At 36.5% G+C, this 24592-nt stretch overlaps 1 protein-coding gene and 1 non-coding gene across 14 annotated transcripts in view; one reads left to right on the plus strand and one right to left on the minus strand.

Annotated features, from left to right (window-relative positions):
* The window catches only part of Erc2 (ELKS/RAB6-interacting/CAST family member 2), a 1000708-nt gene that overhangs the window by 375240 nt on the left and 600876 nt on the right, over nucleotides 1–24592 (minus strand). The gene's annotated exons all lie outside the window — the stretch shown is intronic.
* LOC111754716 (U6 spliceosomal RNA) lies at nucleotides 15222–15327 on the plus strand. The gene has a single exon (XR_002789385.1). It is a non-coding gene; the product is annotated as a U6 spliceosomal RNA (small nuclear RNA).

The following is a 24592-nucleotide window of genomic DNA, read 5'->3' on the forward strand; positions in this document are numbered from 1 at the left end:
TGAAACAATTCCAAAAAGCAAGAATGAAACAAGTATCCTTTGAGGTCTCTGGTTCTCCTGTTGGCTTGACTCTGGAAGAGGTATCTGCTGATAATAACAAATTTCCATCAATGCAAATCAAGCCTGACTACAAATCTGACCCCTCAGTATCCTTGCAACATAGTTTTATGTATCTTGAGCAATAAGTAGTAGCTGTAGAATCTGTTACCTTGATCTTTAAGCACACGAAGTTTAATGCACACTTGCATCTTCACACTTGGCACAGCATTTTCTCAAATACACATAATTAGATCAATAGATACTTGTGGGAGAGATGCCGGGAAAGAGAAGAGAAGAGAAGGGGCTACACTGTGGAAACTAATCATCACCTCTAATTTATATACTACAGTTTTCCACTTTCCATTGGTTCTCATATATTCCCAAGGAAATGGGACATTTAACTGATGAATAACTGAAGCTCAGAAATGATAAAGCACTTACCATGTATCCCAGATGATTGGTTATTCTTTACATGGATGTGAGTCTGAATGTTTAGCATAAATATAATGAGAGAATCACCAATTACTGAGAACAAATTCAATGAGACTATCCTGATAGGGTTTGGGAGCAAACCCTGGGCCATGAGCCCCTCAAAAGCAAAGAAAGACCTTGGCTTATTTTTCTCAGTGTCCTATGTTTGAACACAACTTCTGACATACAGTCAGCACCCACAAATGCGAGGGTGAATATAAATCAGGAAATGTGTTTTGATTCTAGCACTATTCCAAAATGCCTTATATGACTTTCTTATTAGTTTTTGTTACTGCTTAGTGAATCACCACAAATATGGTAGCTCGCAGTTGTGTGGAACAGAAGTCGAGGCATGATGTGACTGAGTTGTCCATTAAATGTCTTACAAAGTTGAAATCAAGATACTGGCAGGCTAAATTCTCATCTGGAATTCAGAATCTTCTTACAGTTCATGAAGATAAAACAGAACTCAGTTCCTTGTAAAAGTAGAGTTGAGATCACTATTTCTTCTCAAGTCACAGCTCATCTCTTGAAACCCAGCAATGAAAAGTCTCTCTCAGTTTATATCTGTCTTATGCATTGACTTTCCACCAGGAATAACTCACTCTCTTTTAAGAGTTTGAAAGATTATATCAGTCCTATCAGATGTAGTACTTTTCTTAATTATGCCACATAACACACATAATAAGGTGATATCTCATCATACCCCTAGTGGTGGGGATTATACAGGGAACATATCCTGAAAGAGAGAATCTTGAAGATCACCTTAGAATTCTGCCATGGTTGAAAAAAATCTAGTTATTATCATACTTAATAGTGTTGTATCTCTAAAATCAGGAGTAAGGTACAAATAATTAATCTCATTTCTCTTATTTCATGTAATATTTGAAGTTCTAGCCCCTGCAATAAGGCAAGAAAAGTAAGTAAAAAGCATACAAATTGGAAAAGGAAAAAAAACTAGAAAAGAAGAACAAAACTGTCCCTATTTGCAGAGGATATAACTTTCTACATAGCTAATCCCAAGAAAGATGCAAAAACCTATCACTAATAAATAAGTTCAGTATAGTTGCAGAATATAAGATAAATACACAAAAAATCATTTCTCTCTGTATCAATTAACAAGTTGAAACCAAAATTCAAAACTAAATACCATTTATAATATTTCCAAAAAAATGAAACATGTAAGTATAAACTTAATAAAACACAAGCAGGATCTATACACTGAAAAATTACAAAATTCTCATGAAAGAAATCAAGATGATTTAAATAAATGGAAAGATAAAGAATGTTTATGAATTATAAGACTAAACATAGTAAAGATGTCAATTTTTCCCAGAATGACCTATAGGTTTAATGTAATTTCTATCAAGATCCTGACAAGTTTTATTGTAGACACAGACAAGCTTATTCTAAACTTTGTATGAAAAGGCACAGGCCCCAGAGTGGTTTAACTAATTCAGCAATTCAGACAGAGAAGAATAAAAGTAAGAGAAATTATTTTTCCTAATATTAAAATTTACTGTGTAGCTATAATAAGCAAGACAGTGCGATATTGACAGATGGATGAAGACATAGATCAATAAAACAGAATAGAGAATGTAGAAATAGGCCAATCAAATATGTGCAAATGATGTTTGACAGAAGAGTAATGTAATTACTTGGAGGAATGAGTTTTTTTATCAAATGGTGCCAGAGCAATGATACAACTGCATAGGTCAAAAACAGACCAACAAAACTATCAACCTAAGCATTATATCTTGCACAAAAATTATCTCAAAGTGGATGGTAAACTAAAATAAAAATTATAAAACTATAAATATTCTAGAAAAAAATAAGAAAAATCTTCTTGAGCTAGAGCTAAATAATGAAGTTTTAGAATTGACACCAAAATCACAATTCATAACACTAAAGATTTACAAACTATATTTTATCAAGATTAAAAGTTTGCTTTGTAAAAAAATCTTTAGAGGATAAAAAAAGATAAACTATAGACAAGAAGAAAACATTTGCAAATCACAAATTTGACAAATATCTAGTGTAAAAAAATACATGAAAGAAACTCTCAAGACATAAGAATGCTAATACAAAGGTAAACAAGCATACAGAAATGTATCACACCATTATAAATTAGGAAAATGCAAATTTGAATCACAATGAGTTATCACTACTCTTCTACTGAATGGCTAAAATAAAAATATGACCCAAAAACTGCCCTTACCATTTATCTGAGGAATGAAACATGTGTTCATGTGCACATGCACACATGTACACATGCACACATAGAGTTTTTTAATGCAACAACAGCAGTATTTATTGCAGCTTAAAACTGGAAAGAACCCAGATATTCCTCAACTGGTGAGCAGTTAAACTCTGATACATCCCTACCATCAAACAAGTCTCAAAAACAAAAGGAATGAAATTTTAATATGTGCAATGACTTGAATGAGTCTTTAGCAAGTTATACTTATTAAAAACAGCTAATTTCAATATTCATACATTACATGATTCTATTCATATAACCCTGACATGAAAAAGTTATAGAAATGAGGAATAGGTTACTTGGTGTATGGGGAAGAAAAGGCTTAAAGCGCAACGTGAGAGATCCTTGTGTCGATGGAATGTTCTGTGTCTTGAAAATATCAGTGTCAATACGCTGGTTGTGATACTGTACTTACAGTTGTATAAGAAGTAGCCATTAGAAGAAACTCCATAAAGGGTATACAAAACTTCTACTATTTCTTAAAACTAGTTATGGGCCTACAATTACTAAGGTTTAACTTAAAAAGCTCACACCACACATTAGGGATCTGGATCTGCAGGGAAATGAATGACCAGGGTAGATGTTAAGGCAGAAGCGGAGACGCACCTACACAGAGTTGATGACACCATCTCCATGTTATCACAGGATTGCTGGAGAATCCTTTCTGCAGACCTGAAAGCTCTGAGAATTTCAGTAGAGCTTTTTCATGTCATAAATACCTTTCATTCCTGATGATGACTATGTAACCAGGTAAAACAATCGACATGCAAACCAAGTGATTGAAAACTACTGAATCAGTATGTGAAATCAACTTTTCTGAGTCATGATACAAAAATGTCACAATCCTGTGCTTTTTAATAAAACAAACTATCACAAACAAAAACTTTGGTGGGAGTAGTAGGGATTGAACTCACGACTTTACACTTGCCAGGCAGTTGCTTAGACTGTTGAGCTAAATCCCCAGCCCAACACATACATTTTTAAGTGCAATTTCAACAATAGACACCAGTGCATCATGTGCTAAACCATAATGCCACCAACAAGTACCTGTTTCCTTACAAATATAATTCAGATAAGTAAAAACATGGTACAGTTTCATTGTCTTCAAACTAAATACATCCTCTAGATTGCTGGCTTGCTTAGCTCCTCAGTGGGAGGAAAGCAAAAGCCAGACATGAAGTGCCAGAATAAAATCTTCCACTTCAATTACTCCTTTATTTAAAACATTTTATAGGGACTTTATGATGACCCTGTTGTTTTAGGAGAAGGAAATCCTCCCAAATGGTTCCCTGAGGCGAAGCATCCCCCACAATAACTTGGCTTTCTCCTTTCAGAGTTATTACAGCTACATGGAAAAAAATCTTAATTGGTTAACCTTGGGGAAATCACCCCATAAAGAGCAGACTCAGAACAAAGACGCCCACCCAAACAGCTCTCCCCACATACAGAGCAATCAGGGATGAACACGAGAGGCTCCACATGAGCAAGGCAGACAGGCCGAATCTCACTGCTGTCTAAGGCTGAACAGAAGCTTTATTGCTTTCATCTACCTTTAACTGTATATGTGTCCACAAGATTGCAGCAGCAGGTCTCTCTTCCAATTTCAACCCTGGTCATTGTGCTGCTCAGTATCTCCCATGCACTCCAGGGAATGACACATTTCTTTCTTGCTCTCCAGCTGGACTAATGAGTGTTTAGACACAGGCTCCGAGGACCAGTTATCCTGCTCCTCACCTGGCTCCTCACCAGACTGACCCTTCACCCCTGATAGGGTTTTTAGATTGGTCTCAGGGGAGGTTTGTGGTGAGTGGGTGAATGGCAAGGGTCAATTCAGCCTAGTCCTGTAAAAATAACCATAGTACACACCCTGCCACACATTAATTCTTATGCTTAAACACAAAATCTGTTTTTTCCTGATTATTTTGCTGCATAGAAACATTCAATATTCATCTCTACAGAAACAAATCTATATGTGAAAGATTGTTCTTCAAAACCCCATGACTTTGTAGAAAAGTTAGCTGTCAACTTGTACAGCTTATATTCACATACTGCTGACTTAGATTTTACCAAATATTGTTATCATGCTTTATGAACAACATAGATGTCTACTTCTAAAGAATATTTTCAACATTTTATGCCTTTCACTTATATTGTCATAGTGATTTTTTCCTAATAGCTCTTTTTAGATAAAAAAAATTCACCATTTTATTGTCAATATGAGATTATAATCTAGTCCCACATAAAGTGACTAAACATAACCCTGAACAAATATGACCCTGCTATTAAATAGCCTCAAGACCAATGTAAATGAAAATGCTAGATTTCTAACTTGAATGAAAAGTAGTCACTCACTCAAAGATCTGATGGCTTCATCTGAGACTTGCTTTTTTACAGTTACACAAATAAATTGCTTTGTTTAAAAATGTTTATTATGTTGTCTGTCTCTTTAAGAATTCACTCTTATAACTAGCTACAATGAAATCATGATATCCAGAGTTCAAGAGGAGAGGCAGTCTCCATATTTAATGAACAGCTATACATATACTGAAATGAATGCCTCATTCTGATGGGCCCCACTCAGTAACCTTACAGGCACCTCTCTCTGGGTAACAGTTCCTTTGGACTAACAACAATTAGGCTGTATAATTCTGCGCTGAGTCCCTTCAGATAAACTATGCAAGTGCAGCCGGCCACTCTCGCGCTGGCGTTGGAGCCAGGCTGTCAGGCCCACTTCTCTGGTTAATGTCAGTAGCACTATGTATAAAAGGTGACTCCAGTGTGTACAAATGTTGATCTTTAGAAAAGTCATGCCGAGGCTCACACATCCACTCTTTCGTCCACTAGGTCAAAGGCAGGAACAGAGGGCAGCCCGGAAGGGACTTGCCAAAAGCCCAGTCTTACTTGTTAGGTTATACAGCTCTCTGGGACTTCCCTGCCTAAGATTAACCCATAATCCTGTTTTGCGTTTCAAAAAATTCAGGTTCTAAAAGTCTTGCCTCTGAGTCAGTTTTAGAGGTGATGGGGACATGTTGCAAGGTACAGTAACAAATTAAGTGCCAATGCAAGTAAGTACTCAAAGAAAGAAACTGTGTGCTGGAGAAGGCACATGTCTGCCTCTATCCATAATTATGTCTTTAAGGTCCAAAACAGATACAAAAATCATATGTTAATAGTTGGAGTACCTGTGGACACACACACATACACACACACACACACACACACACACACACACACACACACTGAAACCAGCTAGTTTTTCTGATGGCTGCACAGTTAAGCGAAATCAAGTTGCCTCCTAATGGGAAACACAGCCAAGATCTGGAGAAATATAATATTCACTAATGTGACTTGCAAACTAAATTTTATCTGAATACCAAATAGTAGGCTCTCATCTCATCTCTGAACAGTCCTATTTTTATTACATCAAAATTGTTTCTTCGCTTGCCAATCTCATTCTGCTCCCTTTTGCTGCAAAATTCATGTCCAGAAAGTTTTTTTACAACTCTAGCAGATCTAACCCAAGGGTGGGAGGATGCAGGAATTCCCTGTGCTGTAGAAACAATCATGAGCATGTTCTCATCTGGATGACTCTACTAAAGCAAAGCTCACAATAGTTAAGACTAAAGAAAGACAATGTGAGGGGAACACACCGCTGGCCATGTGTATCCCATAACACTCCATAATCATGGATATGGGGACACAGTCAGCTGGCTAGTGCCAGCTCTGCTTCACTTTAGAGGGCAGAGTGAGGTCAGCTAGTACTCTACATCCCCACTTCAGTTTGTGACTTAGCTTATATTTATAGTCATTTCTGCTAAGGTTTAACTTACAATGTTTGGCAACACAGCTGACCTTTCAAAAGGCAAAGGTGAGTGCAGAAATATATTTTCTACCCGGATGCAACTCCTCTGATCTAACACAGCAGTTCCAATTTTCAAATACGAAAAGAAAAAGTAAATAAATAAATGAGACAACCCCGCAAGCTGCCTACATTTTCATGTGTTGCCCAGTCTAAATTTGACTTCGTGAAGTCTGGAATGGTATATATTTGTACGTGTGCATGTGGTTGTATATGTGTACATGCACAGCCCCCTTCCTTCCCTCTCTGACCACACGCCCTTGTACACATCTTTATTCTCAACACTAACTCAGAAAATATGTTATCTTTTTCATTTTTTCTGCTATGGCAGAGGAAGCCAAACTCTACATTTCAGCAGACTAAGGAATTTTTATATCTATAAGCATTGATTTAAGCAAATCAAAATATAATTCATGAAGAGTAGGTGTTGTTTTTATTGCCTTGCAAATAAACCCGACATCATGAAACTTCAATAGGCTAATAAGGCACAGTACAGGAAGACCCTTCCTACCTACTCAGCTGCGTCCCGCATCATGTGGGCCCTTCCCCAGAGCCTTGCAGAAGAGCCTTGCTCTTTCTTACTATACCTTGTTTCCAGCCCACCCCACTCACATCTTCAAATTGTAGGCATCATCTCGACTGTCAGGTCATAGCAGAAATGTCACCAACTCTACATGGTCCTTCTGTATTTGTTGCTGTCTGCCTCCCATCTGTCCCTGCTATTCTTCCTCTCAGCCACAAGTTATTTCCTTCAGAGCAAGTGCCAAATTTTAAAACATTTAAAAATTTCTTACATATCTTTCCATTTTCCTCACCAGGCTCTTTGCTCCAGGATCAATTTACTTATACTGGTATTAGAAATGCACACCTGGAGGTCTGACACCCAACTAACAATAACCTCACTAGATGAGGCCCAAAATTGTGCATTTTAACAACCCTCAGACTGACTTGGATTCTGACACATGTTCAGGTTTGGGTGTTACAAGTTCACACTCTAGTGCCCACTTTCCGGGGGGCATGCAAACACAGATGTCACAGACCTACTTCTGTTTGGAGAGGGAAGAATGAGCTTATTTTCACAGAGGATTCATATTTACAGACAAGGAGTGTCGGGGTCGCTCCCGGCCGGCAGGAAAGACACACGACAAAGTCTGGCGGTGTGCAATCTTGCCTTTATTTATCTCCGCGTGGGCCCCGCGAGGCCTCCGCTCTGTCACCAGCCCTTTCTCGCCGGTGGACTTTCTCTATCTCTCTCTGTGCTTCCTGTGCTTCTCTCTTGTGGCGGGAGAGGCATTTACTTTTATAGGGTGACAGTGGCCAATCAGTTCAAAGCGCGCGATGCGGGCTGATTGGCTAACATCAGTTGTTGCTAGGCAGACTATCTTACAGAGCGGGTTGTTTAAGTCGCCAGCGCAATCAGGGGGCAGGAAGCAGGCGCCAACTTGGCTCACTCGATGGGAGGGGCAATCTAGCTCAGGCTCCGCTCCCACCCACAGGCCCTACGTCCGCCAAGTAAGGCGACCGGTGTCGGCGGCTCCCAACAAAGGAGAATGTGATCACTCAGCCCAGAAGAGAGTCTAAATTCACAAGTACATATCTGTTTGGGAGAAGGTTGTGAAAGGAAGCCTACTTATGTGAAGAACACCCCTCCCACTTTCTCCTCCACACATATGGGCCCATTTCCATTCAAACATTTTGTATTATTGAAATGAGAATCCTGTTCTATTCACAGCAATGGACCAGATGACAAGGACTCTGGTCTCCCTGTTCTTACCTTGATGGTTAGGTTTCTTGAGGATGCAGACTGGCTTTGTCATCATTGCATCCTGGCTTTTACCTGACACCTAGCACAGAGCAGCCACTCACAAAGGGTCAATGAAGAACAAGGAACTGAAGTAGCTGTTATGTCCTCCATATAGCTGAGGAAAACATACAAGGAGCCTTTCCTTGCAGGATTAATCAATGAACTAATAGATTTAAGTGACAAAAGTAGATTTAAAACATGAGAGAGATGGTAATAGGAAGACAAAAAGTATTAAGACTCAGAGTTAATAGCTTCAGTTCAAACCCTGGCAACTTGCTCTTGTGTGTCTCTGGACAAGGTACCTGGCCTTGTTAACTAGGGCTAACACATCTTATGGCAGAGAGCTATTTTGTGGATTACATGAGACTGCAGGGTGAAGTGTGTCACTCAGCATCAAATATGCTTAGATGCTGCAATGTGCATGGGAACGTAGGACTTGGGAACCTGGATCAGAGGTCTGTGCCTCTGACTTAGCATGCATTATATAAACACTTAATATAAAGGAGGTAGAAAATCATATACTCATATGCACATACTCTGATGACGTAACTTAATGTGTCCAAAAAGAAAACTTAGCTTAGAAAAGCAAATCACCAACCCTAAGATAGCAAAAAAAATGGCCCAACTAGAAATAAACCTAAATTGCTACAATAATATTTGCTACTATTTGGCGGGGTCTGTCTGTGGGCTGGGAGGTGGTGATGATGTACTAGGAATCAAACTCAGGACCCTGGGCTTGCCAGAAAAGTATTATACCGCTGAGCTATATCCCTGGCCCTGTTTGCTACTATGGAGATATTTCTTTTGATCTAGAGCCCATAAACATCCTGAGATTGGAGGCATGCTAAATGCAACATTCTTTTAAAGGAAAGAGCACTGACTTCATCAGAAGCCAGGTACTGATGATGGTAGACTAAGACTGGAATGTGCAGATAATTATCCATAAGGCTAGTCAACAGTTATACGTCTCCTATAATATCACCTTTAAGATCAAGCCAAGACATTCCAGTCTGAATCAAGGTTTGTTTATGAAAGGATTTAGCACTTTTAGATCCCATATTACTTGGAGGACCACCAATTTCCATTCCCAAATATCCAATTTCTTCAATTTCACAGAGTTTGAATGTGAATGAGATCTCGTGTTTCCTTATATATGGGGAAATTTTAAAAATACTAAAATTATTTTTCTTCAATGAGATCAATTTCTTTATTAATGCCTGTCTATCCCCACCCCTCAAAAAAAATCACCAATGCTGACTGAATGTATGAAAAAAGAAATAAGCCATAAAGTCGCATTCATGTAGACATAACCAAATTTTCAGGTAATTCCAGCTGAATGATTATCCTTGTTTTACTCAAAGGTGAAAGGTCAGAGAAATAATTTGACTACAGGTGCTATAAACAGGCCAGAGACAGGGAGAATAGCCTATCTACTAGCAAGGACATGGGGCTTAAAGAGGTATACAGATATTCAAAGCAACAGAGTTCCATAGGTTTCTACATTTTGGAGGAATTTACTGAGGAGAGCAGTTAATCTGAAAGGTGGCACAAGGTTCTTCATTGATGATACCAACAGACAACCAGACCTCTTTGTTGAAAAACTGGCATAAACTGGTTTAATCTACATCAGAGCTGGCACAACATGTGGGGTGTGGTGAAGAGCAATGCTAGCCACTTGTGAAAGAGAAAGACTAAATCTCATAGGAGACGTCCAAAGCCTGGTATTTCAGCCTTGCAATTTTATTTGCTGTGTGCTAATATTAGTAAGAAAAAAACAAAAAGGTGGCCATGAAGCTCACCAACAGATATTAACTCAAAGTATCATTTTTAGAGAATATAGTCTAATCATTTGAAAACATTACCATACTGAAAAGTTTTAAGAGTTTGCAAGAAAAAAATGTAAGTTACACAAAAATAAGAAAATTAAGACACACCTTTCATTCTGTTAGTAAAGTCTTTCAAATATCAGCTTGTCTCTGGGCATGGTGGCACACACCTGTAATCCCAGCATTTGGAAAGCTGAGATAGAAGGATCACCGTGAGTTTGAGCCTGGGCTACAAAGAGTTTAAGGCCAGTTTGAACTATAAAGTGAGAACTTGTCTTAATAAAATAAAATAGATTAATTTGTTGATGTATATTATAAATCTTCATGACGTACATGCTTTTTGATCCAGAAAGTATATTTCCAGGAATTTTTCTTAAGTAGTAATTGGATCATTAGCCAAGGAAATGTTCAGATACAACTGCTTTACTCTAACTGAAATAGTTTTAAAACTTGGAAAGAACCTCAAGGCCCATACAGGGATTATACTGTGGCTGGCAATAGCCACTACATCCCATGCAGCCTAGATACCCATTGAGCATCCCAGACAACAGTCACCACAGCATGCACGCTTTTGCTCATGACCAACTCTGCACCTGTGGACTTTGTGCCCTGCCTGCAGCCATCTGCCAAGCCTGACAAAGCTGTACATTTTGGCTTTTTTGGCGGGGGGTAGCAGAGGTGCTGATCAATCAATCTAACTGATCCTGGGCCAGGCCAAGGCCTGGGGAGAAAAGGTAAGCTCAGGAAGAAAGTATGAACCTCACCAGCAATGCCAGCGCTAGAAAAGTCCAACAGTCATTGTAAACTACAAACGCAGCACAAGGTTTTACTCTGAAAATGATTCATCTGGCTATCATGGGAGAAGAAATCCAATGTAACACTTGCCATATTGCCAGAGTATTAATTAGGTGTCATTTGGGGAAAGGGTGGTTAAAAACTGACCCACAGAATACCTATAGAACAATTCCACTTCACGTTTCCAGTATTAGCAGTGCATAGGTACTGGGTGAAAGACAGCCGCTGGAGACAGCTGTGCATAGGGTACAGGCTAGACACAGACCCCTAAGAAGTTTAAACTTCGGTTGAGTAGGATAAAGGCCCTAGTCTCCGTAGTAAGGAGCCAAGAATAGAGAGTATTAGAGGAAACTAGATCTGAAAGCACTGACATCAAGTCCAACAGTTTGCTTGAACCCCAAACCTACAGCCTACAACTAGACAGTTGACTACCTTTCCTACCTACAATTAGGAGCAAGGATGTACCTTGGCTGGAACACTGCCACAGGATGGGGATATGGACAGAGTAGCCTCTGGAGGAGGAGGGACCTCTCACAAACCCACACGACATAAAGCTAGGTGAAAAAATCATGATGTGCTGAATTGCTGCAGAACCTAGAATAAAACTACTTGTTTGAAAATGCAGAGCAAATTTTTTTTTTTTTACTCAAAGAAATTTCTTTCATTTTTTTTTTGTTTTTCATGGGGGGTTGGAGCCTTTTTTTGATTTTATTTTCTCTCTCAAGTATTTTTTTCTTAATTTTCTTTGCTGTTTTTTCTTGTTTATTCTTTTTTGCTACTGTATCTAATATAATTCATTTCTTTTTGCGCCATAATAGGGTCACCCACCTCACTTTTTTCTCTTGTTTCTTACTTTCAATTGATAAATGTTTCAAATTCTACTTCTCTTTTTCCCAAGTTCTCTATCCTCTCCAGCTTTACAAAAATAACTAATAAGCTATACTAATCTTTAGATTGTTACTTAATTCTATATTATTATTATTATTATTATTATTAGGAAGGTACTAGGGATTAAACTCATGATCTTGCACCTGCTAGGCAGGCACTTATGCTGCTGAGCTAAATCCTCAGCCCTATTCTATGCTATTACAGTTGAATACTGTTCTACTGGTAGTAGAGGTAAAGTTGTTCCATATAGTCAACATCTGGTTTGTCTAAGTGCTTATACTACAGTTCTTTTCTATGATTAAGCATGGTATATTAGTGGTTCTCAAGGTATGCCAATATCCAGTTTGTCTTTGATACTATTATTGTTGCTGATTTTATTAAGACAGATAAGGTGACATGGTTGCTGCTATCAAGGTTTTCTCTGCATGCTAATATATGGGATGCCTTGGTATAATTAACAATACTGCATTGTTTGTTTTGTTTTTTGTTTTGTTTTGTTTTGTTTTGTTTTGTAGTTCTGTATTACGTGTACCCTTACACCGCTTTGGTTTGTTTTGTGTTTTTCTCTTTTTCCTCTTAAATAAAAAAAAAAAAAAAACAATACTGCAGCACAGTTCCAGAGAACTGGGTACTGAGCCAGACATACTGCATTCTCCACAGCTGTGGCCTATAAATGGAGGCGGTGGGATTCTGAGACAGAAGCAAAGGCCTATAGTTTTCAGTGCATCACTGAAAAGCAGAAACCGATTAAAGAAATCAATTTCTCCATCCTAGAAATGAAGTGTTTCACTGTAATCAACCTACAAGCCTCAACACAAAAACAAACAAACAAAAATTACAAACAGAAGAGAAGGCAACAAAATGACTCCCAAAACACCCAACTCCATGGAATCCCAAAATGGCAAAGTAATGAATGCCAGGGACACAAGCTTCCCCAGGTCAAAGCGTTAGAGCCTGGAAAGCAATAGATTGGAGAGGAACTGAAGCTGAGAGTGGTTATTATCTGAGAAACACAAGGGAACTGACAGATGAGAAGAAAATAAGATCAAGTGATACAGAAAAAAATAGGCCACACTGCAGAGGAGATACAATAGAACTCTGCCTAATGCAGCTGGCTGGCTACCATCTGAAAAGTAAAATGAAACTAATAACTGTTTTGCTCATGGAGAACTCGAGAACTACATCAGGACATAAAGAATCACTGGCAGTTGGAACCATCAAGGAATACAGGACACACGGCTTCCAGAGGGACTTTCCATGGTCAATACTTGGTGAATGACCTTGGTATAAGCACTTACAGCCACAATCATAGAGCAAGAGCTGGCAGGAAAGCCACTGTAGGGAAGTTTTTGTATGTTGCTTGGTTTACTTAGTAATGTGGGGTTATGTTACATTCTCTTGTATTTTCCTGTGTTCATCAGATTGTTACTTTTGTCTATTTGTTCTTTCACTGGTTCTGATTCAATGGGTATCAGAGTCTCTCCCTAGTCTCATCTCTCTATGGTTTTTTCACCTCAAATCCCCTAGACAATATATTTTTTAATTTTATTTAAAGAGAAAAAAGAAAAACAGAAAAAAGGGTAGAAATAATACAGAAATTTTTTAAAAACTAAGAAATCACTAGTTAATAAATTACATACCATCATCTTAGAAACAGTTGTTCAAGTTACAAAATTAAAGCATACAAAGTGGACATTCAAACAGTGAGACTGCAAACTGTTCTTCTCAATGATCCAACAAAAACTTAGTAATATGCTCAGCTATCTTACACACTTAAACATACATGCAGTTATATCCTTTGAGCATTTTCTTTTCCTCTCTTATTCACAATAGCAATTACATATTTTGGGTTTTATTACTCCTACAGTTCTTATTACTTTTTACACTAGAGACACAATGTGATATTCATAAATATGATTTTTTTTATTTCACTTATGAGGATAGTCTCAAGTTTCCTCCATTTACTTATGAAGGCCTCAAGATCATAATTTTTATAGCTGAATAATATTCCATTGTATAAAAATACCACATCTTTTTTATCCACTCTACAGTTTATGGGATTGTTTCCAATATTTAGCTATTACAAATTGTGCTGCTATGAACATGGGTATACATATATCACTGTGACATGACCTTTTCAGTTTTTCTGGGAAAATATCCAAGAGGGGAATTGCTGAATTGAATGGAACTTCCAATCCTAGTCTTCTGAGAATTCTCCATAATGATTTCCATAGTGGCTGCACCAGTCTACACTCCCACCAACAGTGGAGAAGTATTCCTTTTTCCCCTCAGCCTTGCCAACATTTGTTATCAGTTGATTTCTTGATGGCAGATATTCTTTCCAGAGTGAGATGAAATCTTAATGCTGTTTTAATTTGTATTTCTTGAATGATCAGTGATGGTGAACATTTCTTTATGTACTTATTTGCCATTTGTATATCTTCATCTAAGAACTGTGTGTTCATCTCAGATGCCCATTTTTGGAGAGGGTCTTTGAATTTGGGGGGCTTGATGTTTTTCAGTTCTTTATATGTTCTGGATATAAGTTCTTTATCTGAGGGGTTGCTGGTTAAAATTCTTTCCCGTTCTGTGGGTTTTTTTTTCACTCTTTAGTGATTTCTTTTAAAGTGCAGAAACGTTTCAATAATATGAGATCCCAGTTGTTGATTCTTGTGTGCAGTTTGCGTTTTGTCATGATTCTCTGCTTACTCCTATGTCTCTAAGACGTCTACCTACCTTGCCTTCCAGGGGATTTAGTGTTTCTATTTTAATATTTAGGTTTTTGATCCATTTAGACTGTAGTTTTGTGCTTGGTGATAGGCATGGGTCTGGTTTCAGACCCTAGACAATACTATTAACATGTCCCTTTATTCTTTCTCCAGACCCTTCCTGCCAAGCTTTATATCACTGTATTTAGCTCCCTCACAGTCACTCCTATCTTCTCTGGTACTATGCTTTGGTCCTCTCCATCCTAAGCCTTTGCCTTTTCTGTATCTTACCAGCTTACTGTCTTCCTATTAGCAAGCTTTGATTATATATAGTAAATCCCCTTTTTCCAATATCTCACCCTCAGCCACACAAAATATCCTCTGAAAATTCTCAATACTAATCTTTCAACTCACTTAAAAATATCTCAATAAAATCAGACCCCAGATAAAACTTTCTTCTAATCTACCACAATTACCATTTCAATCCTCCCCCTTAATGACTAACACTCTTCATCCAACCACCTCCAATTAATTCTACCTCACCTCTTTCACTGCAGAAAAACCACAGACAGTGCTTGCTTCAGCAGCATGTATACTAAAATTGGAATGATACAAAGAAGATTAGCATGCCCCCTGCACAAGATGATATGCAAATGTCTGAAGTGTTCCATATCTTTAGTGTCTAACCACTATTTATGCTTTGATTTTGTGACTTTGGCAACTATTTATTAAGACGACAATGGATAATGTATCAACTAGCAATTTTATGTTAATTTTTTCAATTCGCATTGTTCTACCCTTCTTTTTTGTTTTTCTATTTTCTTTAATTTTCTTTTCTTTCTTTGAAAAAAACAATAATTGCAATATAATAACCCTTGTTAAATTTCTTTCATTCTGTTTTGAAAACCTATATTGTTATTGAGTTTGCTATTGTTGTTTATGTCTTTTGCTTTTTGTTTTTTTCTGACTTTTCTCTTTTTAAAATAAAAGGGAGAAAAACTATAAATAATAAACTGTATAGCATGCAAATAGAATAGACAAAAGTGGGGCAAGAAATGTAAATGCAATGATTATGATATATAAATGTTGTATGATTGAATCGGTTAGAATCAAAAGTAATCCCTTTAGAAAAACATAGGAACAAAGTCAAAATCACTCACAGTAAATAACAGAAGGAGTAATACTAGTACTGGACATACAAAGCTGAAAATATTCACAGGAAGGCAACTAAAAATCTCCATAAAAGCCACAAACTCTTCTCTAGTCCCCAACTCCCAAAGATTATGAAAAAGCAGGACAGATACATATACATATATCGTCATTCACTCATGCAGATACACAAGGGGAATGAGGAAGCAAGGATATAGAAAATTTCCAACTCCCCACGACTTTCCCAAGGCAAAGCAAGGAGTCACAAAATGGAAAGAATATTTACTATAACGGAGTCACTAAATGGAAAGTTATTTACTATAAGGTAGCAGAAGTCTATGAAAATTTCATAGAATCCTGGAAGCTGCCTCTATACCCATCAACAGATGACTAAATAAAGAAAATGTGGCATAAACATATAATGGAATACTACTTTGCTGTAAAGAATGATAGATTTTAAGACATTTGTAGGAAAATGGATGCATTTGGAAAACACAACACTGAGTGAAACAAGCCAAACACAAAAGCTTAAATACCATATGGTATCTCTCATTTGAGGAGAGCCAACGAAAAAGCAAAGAAAATGATAAAGAATGAGTAGAAAGGGTTAAGGGGATGGATATCTTGTAATAAGGAAGTTGTCCATGGGAACAAGGGTGAGAAGTAAGAAGGAGGGGAAGGGAGATACATATAAAGATATACAGAAACTTAATAATCTCAATTAATATAAACATTATGTGCCATAAAATGAGCTAAGATTAATATGTCAGAATGAAAAATGGAATAGAGGAATTGGAGGAGTGGGGGGGAGGACAGGGCAGGGGAGAGAAGGGAAAGGAGATTTTTAAAAAGCTGTGGTACGTACATTTAACCACTCCTGAGGATGACTATAAGTATATGCACTGCAAAAATAAACTAAAAATAAAAATTTTAAAAACCAACCCTTCCAAAGCTTATGCACAGGCATAAATGGGGAGGAAATGAAAAGTTACATAGTTAAATTATTTCAAAAAATAACACACTAATTTAAAAAAAAACAGATCTGTAAGGTGATTGATGAGTTCAAAGAAAATATAACTAAACAAAATGACCACAAAGTCTACAGAAGATGCTAATGAAAAGTAGGTTAGCTAAAGAAAATGATACAGAACATGAATGTTCACTATAGAAAATTAGAGTCTATGAAAAGATACCAAAGAGATGTTCAGGAGACTAAAAACACTTTTGAAATTGGGAAGTACAGAAATATCAGTGTGAAGACAGTGTTAGAACCAGAACAGGGCTGATGTCAGTGACCTATTACTGATGGGCACTTTAACAGAAAATCAAGAGAATATAAAAAATGGGACGAATAGGTGCGAAATGACACAGAGACCAAGATTAATTGTAATTAGTGAAAAAGCAGGAGATGGCACAATGGCATAAAAATGTTTACAGAATAATAGAAAAATTTCAAAATATGGAAAAACAATTTAATCTACAGACAAGCATATAAAATACAAAAGAGTCAGTTTCAGAAAAGAATCCCTCCATGACACATAATAAACAAAAATTCTAGAAATCCAACACAATAAAAGCAACTTAAACCTGTTAGAGAAAAGCAACAAATCACTTATAATGGAAAGTTCATTAGAATTCTAACAGACTTCTCAGCAAAAACTTAAGTCAGGAGAGCCTAAAGTATTTGAAGCCCTAGAACAAAGCAGTTTAATCCAAACTGAAATGCCTTGCAAAACTATCTTTCAAAATTGATGGAGAAATAAGACATTTTCATGGCAAAGAACACTTAAAAATTCTTGAATATAAAACCAGCATTCCAAAAAATTTTCAAGGACATTTTAGGAAGAAACAATGAAGCCAACAATGACAAAATGCCCAACAAAATAAATACACTAACTAGAGTGGGCAGTTAACAAAGGGAAACAAAGGGAACCAGCAATAGGAATATAAATGCAATGACAGGAAATAAATAAGTAGTTATCAAATTGAAGGTTCTCAACTACCCAATTAGAAGACACAGACTTGCAGAATGGATCAAAAATCAAAATCCAATAGTGTACTATACACAAGAAACATATTTAAATCAAAAGAAATTCATAGACTAAAAATCAAGTAATATAAAAACAAATTTTCCATGCAATGTAAGCCCAAAACAATCAGGAATAGCTATCTTATTTTAAGATAAAGAGGACTATGTATCAAAATTGATAAAAGAAGTAAAGAAAGTTACTACATATTGGTTAAGGGAACAATTCAACAGGAAGCAAAAACAAATATAAACATATATACCCCAGATAACAATATACTCAACTTCATAAAACAAACATTACTGGATATAAAAGATCAGATAAACATCAATATGTTTACAGTGGGACCTCAATATCTTACCATCACAAATAGACAAATGAGACAAAAAAAGGATATCAGGTTTGAACCAAACTTCAAATAAATGGACTTAATATATCCAGAAAGTGCTCCACCCTACAACACAATGCACATCCTTCTCAACACCATGTGGAACTTTCTCCAGCATAAACCACATAATTCTCCCCCAAAAAGTGTGCTTTCGTAAATGCAAAAGAAGTGAAATTATATTATGCATATATTATCAAATCATAACACAATGAAGCCAGAAGTGGCCAGAGAAAACACAGAAACTATACAAGCCTATGGAAATTAAAAAATACACAAGTCACAGAATTAAATAATTAAGAATCAAATAATATACAAATCAACAGGTCACAGAAGAAATCAAGAACAAGGCAAGACAGTTCCTAGAATTAAATGGAAATGCCAGCACAATATACTAGACTTAAGGGACACAAAGAAAGCAGTCCTAAAGGAAAGTTTATAGCTATGAATTCCCACATCACAAAAATAGAACAGCCCTGAATAAATACCTAATTGTCCTAGAAAAACAAATACAGTCCAAATCTAAAGCTAGTGTAAATTGAAACTTAAAAAATTCACAATATAAAGGATCAATGAATGACAAATCGCTCCTCTAAAAAGGAAAGTAAAAAAGAAAGAAGACTCAAATCAGTAAATTAGAAATGAGAAAGATGAAATCACAATGGACACTGCCAAAATCTATAAGATTATTAGCAACTACGGATATATCTCAGCCCACAAACATAATTTGCTTTACAACTTTGGGGAAGATGGCTGATTTGTATTTGTTGAGGGAAGATCACAGTTCTGATTGTCACCCAATATGAAGTTTGTGAACCAAAGCAAATTTGGTTGAACATTTTTGTTTGGGTGCTGAACTGTTTGTGAACAAAACCATTTGTGAATTGAGCAAGGCATTATTGTACTTTTCAAATTGGAGAATTCAGAAAAAAAGAACGGATTCCCAAATACATTAAGAACTATCAAAGCTGAGGCTGGAGGTTTAGCTCAGCGGCATAAGTGCCTGCCTTGCAAGCAGGTAGTCGTGAGTTCGATCCCTAGTACCAATAAAAAGGAAAAAGACCAAAAAAAAAAAAACTATCAAAGTAGAAACAAGAAATTTTAAAAAACCTAAATAATTAAATAACAAGCAATAAAACTGAAAGTAATAAAAATAAAACCTGTCAACTAAGAAAAGCCCAAGTCCCAATGAATTCACTGCCATATTAAACAAATACAAAAAACAATGTTTTTCAAACTCTTTAGTGAAATTGAAAAGTCATTTTTTTCTTGAAAGCTAGCACTACCCTGACTTCAAAACTAAATAAGGATTAAATTAAAACAGAACTACCAGTAAAAATCCTTAATGAAGACAGATATAAGAATCCTCAGCAAGATATTGGCAAACAGAATATAACAGATCATCAAAAAGATTGTATATCATGACCAGCAAGGCTTCATGCTAGGGATGCAAGGATGGTTCAACTTATGAAAATCACCAAATGTAATACATCAAGTAATCAGAAGTATGGTAGTTAACTGATTGTGTCAAGATAAGTAAAAAATTTCCAAATAGATTGGATCAGCATGGAGCTGAGTGTGGTTGAGGGATAGAATATTTTCTGGAATTTACTGAGTGTGAGTGACTGCAATCAACAGGATGGCCACCTCAGTGGTATAAAAGTGAAATAAAGAAGGAAGGTTTGCTTCTGTTTCTTTAGAGGAGCTTCACTCTTCACCTTCATCTTAGACATAGTCTTCTGGCTTCCAGTACAGACCTTTCAGGCTTCTGATATGGACTCACTTGGAAAACTACAGTGAGCTTCAGGCCATTGACTGCATTCTTTGGATTTCCAGTGCACAACCAGCTAGCCCTTTTGCACTCTTCCACACCTGAACCTGGGAGACCATCATAAGCCAACCTTGTATATTCTTATATATTCGAATATCTTGCATTAAGCCTGTTTCTCTAGTAATCACTGACTGATACAAGAAGCAAGGACAAACACCATATGATCATCTCAATTACAGAAAAAGCCTGTGACAGTCAGTTCATTGTCTATTCATAATAAAAACCCTGAAAGAAATAGAAATATAGGCTTTATCTCAATCTGATAAAAGCCATGTATTACAAAGCTACTGTCAACATGACATTAAATGAAAAAAAAAAAAAACCAAAAAACTGAAAGCTTGCCCTCTAAAATCAGGAACAAGGAAAGGAGATCCACATTCACTACTCCTGTTCACCTATGTGGAACATTAGGCAAGCACTCAAGAAAGAGAAAGAAATAAAAAGAATATCTATTGGAAAAGAAGAAGTCAAGTTATCATTATTTGCAGATGATATGCTTCTCTACACAGAAGACCCAAAAAGCACCACCAAAAGATCTGGAATGAACAACCAAATTCAGTAATTCAGTAGATGCACAATAAACGTACAAAAATCAATAGTATTTCTGTACATCAATCATAAACTCATGGAGAAATAAATTAGGCAAGCAGTAGAACTCACAACAACATCAAGAAAAATTAAATATTTATGGATTAAACTAATAAAGAATGTGAAAGACCTCTACCACCAAAACTACAGTACTCTGAAAAAAAAAAAAGAAATTAAAGAAGACATCTGAAAATAGAAAGACATCTTCTGTTCTCAAATAGGCAGAAACAATACAAATCTTTTGTAAATAAGGAAGGGAAAGGGAATTGAAAGGAAGGGAGGAAATTGGAGGGAAAAAAGAATCAAGATACATTATATACAGGTACAAATCCCCTATGAAGAATGTGATCATTATGTATATCTAAAGTGTACCAATAAAATCAAACTCGAAAAAAAGAAAGAAGGAAAAAATACATTCAAACTGGTCATACATCCAAAACTTATACACACATTTAGCATACTTTCAATCAAAATATCAACAACATTCTTCATAAAACTAGAGAAAACAATCCTAAAATTCATGTGGAAATAGAAGAGACCCAGAATAGCAAAAGCAATCCTCATACCAAGAGCAAAGTGGAGGGCATTACCAATCTCAGATTTTAAGATATACTACAAAGCTGCAGTTATAAAAACAGAATGATAAGACATAAAAACAGACATGTAGATCAATAAAATAGAACAGAGCATGCACCAAGAATTTCAAGAACATTCAGCTAACAAAGTGTTATGTTTGAATGGTTCCCCCAAGCCTCATGCAGTCATGGAGGTGGCCAAATCTAGCACTGTGATTGGTGCTGGGATTGGCAGTGTGGGTGCTGCATCTATGCAGGGGTGGATAGCCAGCATACAATATAAGGGAGGGAAAGAGGTGTGCTTTTGCTCCTGTTTGCCCCTTTGGCTCTTGTCACTTGTGGCCACCACGAACAGCTACCCCTTAGCCATGTTATCCTGCCTTGAAGTCAGCTGATTGTGGACTGAAACCTTTAAAAACTGTAAGCTAAATGAACTTTTCCTTTCCTAATTTTAGGCATCAGATATTTGGTCTCAGCAATGAGAGAAAAGTAACCAAGATAGTGTGCAAAATATACACAGGAGCAATGATAGCTTCCTTCGCAAACATTGCTGGGAAACTGGCTAGCCACATGTAGAAGATTGAATCTAGACATACATACATACATACATACATACACACACACACACACACACACACACACACACATATATATATCTTTATACACACACAACACACATATATACATATATATATATATCTCACCATGTATTAAATTAAAACCAAAATGAATCAAAAATTTACACCTTAAAACAGAAGCACTTAACCTGGTAGGAGATCAAATAAGTAAAACTCTTAAAGGCATAGACTTAGGCAAGAACTTTCTGAATAGCACCCCAAAATGATATGAGATAGTTGGAACAATCAACTAAAGGGATCATATCAAATTACAAAGCTTGCATAGCAAAGAAAACAACCAATAGAGTGAAGAGACAACTTATAGAATGGATGAAAAATTGCCAGTTATTCTTTAGACAGAGGACTAATAACTAGAATATATGAAGGACTCAAAAGAATTGTACCCCCCAATTAAAAAAACCAATCAAAATATGGTCAACTGAAATGAACTGACACAAATTGCCCATAAATAAAAGTTCAACATTGCGAGCCATTAGAGAATACAAATTAAAATCATGCTGATCTTCCATTTTAGTCCAGAAAAAATGCCTATCTTTAACAAATCAAATAATACAAATCCTGGTGACACTGTGGGAAAAAAAGAACCCTTCAATATTTTGAGGAATGTAAACTTGTAAAGAAATCAGTATGGAAATTCCTCAGACTAAAACTAAAAATTTCATTTGATGCAGAAATTCCCCTTCTAGGTCTCTTCTGAAAAGAGTTAAAGACATCATACTACAGTGACACATGAATATCTATGTTTATAGTAGCATGATTCAAAATGGCTAAATCTTGAAGCAGCCTATATAGTTATAAATAAAATTCATAATGAAAGTGTGGTGTTTATACATCGTGGAGTACGATATTCTGCCATCTAAAAGGATCAAGTCGAGTTGTTTACAGACAAATTAATGCACCTCGAGACTGTAATCTTAAGCAAGATATGTAACTTTAAGTATCATATGGTTTTTCTCTTGTAGGAAACCCAAAATATAAGTAAAGTGCAAAATAAAGGCTAACAGGAAATAGGTATATGTAACTATTTTGATTCAAGAGATGGAAGGAGGGACTAGGGAAGAAAGGGAAAGGGAGGAAAAGAGTTGCTATGTGTTATGTACATGTACCAAATTCCCTCAAAGAATGTAATGATTATTAATAGGATTATTTCCAAAAGATGAAAAATATTTCCAAAAGATGAGAAGTATAAAACAAAAAGCGGCCTTTACTCTGAGAATACGGAGAGAGATGGCCAGCACCCCCCACCGCTGGCGTAGGGCGATCTCTCCGGCGGACACGTGGCATGGGGGTATGTAAGTAGCTTTGGTTTGGGGTGGAACCTAAGGTGGGCATTAGGGATGCACAGGTAGCCCATTGGTCCTAGGTTTGGCACCATAGGTAAATTTTCAGGGGCAGGAAGATGGCGTCACAGGTAAATTCCTAAGGGCGGGGGAGATAGGGGCCTCCTGCTTCAGGTTGAGGCTTTCCTGGCTACAGTGTCCTGTCTGGGCCAAAACCCTTTCAATTATGTACTACAAACATAAACCAATAAAAATTAAAACTGAAAATACAGTAAAAATAACACAAAAAAATCATACTGTGGCCATGAAAGAATGAACTTGAGCAGTATTTTTTGTTAGGGAAAATATTCAGGTTGTTTTGCTAAGTTAAAAGGAAAGCCACAAAGTTACACATGTAGTATGAATGATTTTTGGTAAAACAATGAGTGTATAGGAAAAGATGGTGAAAGACTCTAAAAACTGTCAAGAGAAATCATATGGGCCCTAAACTTAAGTTTCTGTTTTTGCTGACTGTCTGTCTCTCTCTTGTTCATATTTTCAAAATTGAAAATATATAAGAATGTATTATTTAATAACTGGGGACAAAATATTAATAAAGCTTTTTTGGATTTGGATCAGAAATAGAAAATATGCCATAATCCACAATCAAATAAAACCACAGTTAAGCATCTGATAGTCTTTCCAAATGGCTTCTTTGCTATACATAATGAATACATATATTCATTATGTATTCATTATGTATATATATATGATTTTGTTTTAGAAAACCATAAAGACTTTATTTAGAGTAACAGACAAGACTGTTTTGTTTTGTTTTGTTTTGGAACTGGGAATCAAACTCACAAACTCAGTGTATGTAATGATTATTGACTTGTGCCACTGAGCTAAATCTCCAGGCATAGACAAGACTTTCAAAGAACTTATATTAAAATAAATATACACTCACCTATTGTAATCCCAAATTATGAATACTGTAACCCAAGTATTATAATCCCTTTTCCAGTCTTTCTCACAATCCAGAAAGTTATATTTGTAATCTCATTGAGACATTATTAGAATCTGGCAAGAAAATTCCAATTTACCATCTCCAATGCAACCAATGTTGAGAGTAAATACACCAAGACAAGGCCTCTCGAAGAATGTATTATCTTGTGAAGAAGGGGGTGGCTGGAGGATACATGATAGTGAGGATGATGGGAACTACCATGAGTAACTTGAGCTGCCTAGCTAGAGAGGGAGAAAAGCAACTCTGCAAAGGTAGGGAGAATGATGTGGAGAAGGATCAATTTGTATAATTCAATTAAGGTAGCATTTGAATGGTTTTAGGAGGCTGTTGCTTCAGTTTCTGGTATATAAACTCTTGTGTACTGGGAAGTCATAGCTTCTTGCTTTGAGGCTTGTACCCAGCCGACATTCCTGGAGCTGAGTGGCTCTGCCATCACCCTGCTCTTATTTTTTAGAGAGAGCAC

This window comes from Cavia porcellus, unplaced genomic scaffold (assembly GCF_034190915.1).
Source record: "Cavia porcellus strain 051 isolate PalLab524CR breed Dunkin Hartley unplaced genomic scaffold, mCavPor4.1 scaffold_10, whole genome shotgun sequence".
In the NCBI taxonomy this organism is placed as follows: Eukaryota; Metazoa; Chordata; class Mammalia; order Rodentia; family Caviidae; genus Cavia; species Cavia porcellus.